The 1,835-nt window shown below is 38.6% G+C and overlaps 1 protein-coding gene across 1 annotated transcript in view; it reads left to right on the top strand.

Moving 5' to 3' along the window:
- Window positions 1–1,835, top strand: part of TXNRD3 (thioredoxin reductase 3) — a 148,704-nt gene that overhangs the window by 46,782 nt on the left and 100,087 nt on the right. The gene's annotated exons all lie outside the window — the stretch shown is intronic.

Below are 1,835 nucleotides of genomic sequence, written 5' to 3'. Positions count from 1 at the left end.
TGTCTCCTTTTTTGGTATTTTCATGCAAATTCTTCTGCTAGTTGGGGTTTAGTCCACGTCTATATCCTTCCCTTCAAGGCTCAGGGGTCCAGGATTATCCTCTGTGTCTGTGTAATTGGTTTCCCTTTTCTTTGTTGAAGAGGGTCTGTTCAGTCTTTCTGCCTAGTACGCCATCTTGCGCGAGTCTTATCCTCTTGTAAGGCTATGACTCAAGACATTGCACATTAATCCTACCTTATTGTCATATAAAATGGAGGCAGATCACAAAATGGAAGACAACTGCACCGTATTGGGAATCATGTATTAGCCAAGTTGACGCATGTTTTTCGGAGGCCAAATTCAATCCACGACATTGTTGTTCTCTGTTCTTGACATGTATTACTTTCTTTATGTATATTATTTAATCCTCACAACAATCTTAAGCTATATAACTAGGTCTGTTTCGTAGGTGAGGAAACTGTCAGCGAGGTTAAGTATTTGTCCTAAGATTGCATAGTTAACAGATGATGAAATTGGCAAGAGAATGTAAAAAAAAATTAAAAGAAAATTTTGCAAAAAGGAAAAAATACCTATAATCCCTAGTATTCTAACACTTCCATCATAATAATTTTTGGCATACATATGCAAATATTTTCACATGTATCACATGTATTTATTATATCATGCTAAGTTTGACATAAACTTTTTCTGTGTTTGTGTTTCAGTTTTATAACTGATTGTAACAGCTATATGATAGTCCATGGACTTAGTGTGTATACTATCATATATTGTTGTTAGGTGCTGTTAAGTCACCTCTGACTCATAACAACCATTAGTACAACAGAACAAAACACTGCCCAGTTGTGTGCCATCCTCACAATCTTTGCTGTGCTTCAGCTCTCCGTTGCAGCCACCATGTCAGTCTGTCTTGTTGAGGGCCTTCTTCCCCTTTTTCACTGACCCACCACTTTACATCATATCCTTCTCCAGGGAATGGTACCTTCTGATAGTATGACTAAAGTAGGTGAGATGAAGTCTGGCTATTCTCACTTCCAAGGAACATTCTGATTGTACTTTTTTCAGGATATATGTGTTTATTCTTCTGGCAGTCTGTGGTATTTCCAGTATTTTTGTTTTCTTTTTTTTTTTTTAATTGTGATTTGGGTGGAAATTTACAGAGCAAATTCACTTTTCATACAGCTATTTTCAGTATTCTTGACCAACATCATAATTCAAAGGCATCACCTCTTCTTTGGTCTTTCTTATTTAGTCATAGACAATCATATAGTTTACTTTAATGAAGAACATGGTGTAGTCTCAGCCCCATGACTTTACTATGTAGTGTATAAGTAGGGTTTTTTCCCTGGGTTTTTTTCATTTTGAAATATGACACATAGATTTTATGCTGGATATTTTCTGTTTATGCCTGCTCTGTGCCCTAGAAGCCTGCTTAGTTGGCAACATTGCCCTCTGTGTTTGTGTTGGTCTTGGCCAGTTTGGGGCAGCAGCAGGAGAATAAAGGAATGGAGGAAAGTGAAATTGCAATCTTTGTTTCTCTGTCTCCTTCCTGCTGGGTCACTGCAGGTAGAGGCATCCTTCTGTGAAAGGCCATTACCCTGGCCAGTTGGTCTACCTCTGGGCTGTGGCACTCACTCAGGCTTCTTTCTCTTTCAGCATGGTATTGGGCCCCTACTGTCACTACTTTAGGTACTGCCCTCTCCCTGGGTGCTCTTCCTGTCCACACCTTTGTAAGTCATTTTGCTGTAACTTTCCTCAATTACCCAGCTTGAGTGTGTCATCTGTTTCCTTCCAAAACCCTGTCTGATAAAATATGAAAATCATTTTTTTAAAATTCA

Source organism: Orycteropus afer, unplaced genomic scaffold, assembly GCF_000298275.1.
Source record: "Orycteropus afer afer isolate SDZICR_OR568_19922 unplaced genomic scaffold, OryAfe1.0 scaffold00282, whole genome shotgun sequence".
Taxonomy (NCBI): domain Eukaryota; kingdom Metazoa; phylum Chordata; class Mammalia; order Tubulidentata; family Orycteropodidae; genus Orycteropus; species Orycteropus afer.
Note: the sequence above shows the minus strand (reverse complement) of the source record. Positions and strands in the feature narration are given on the sequence as shown.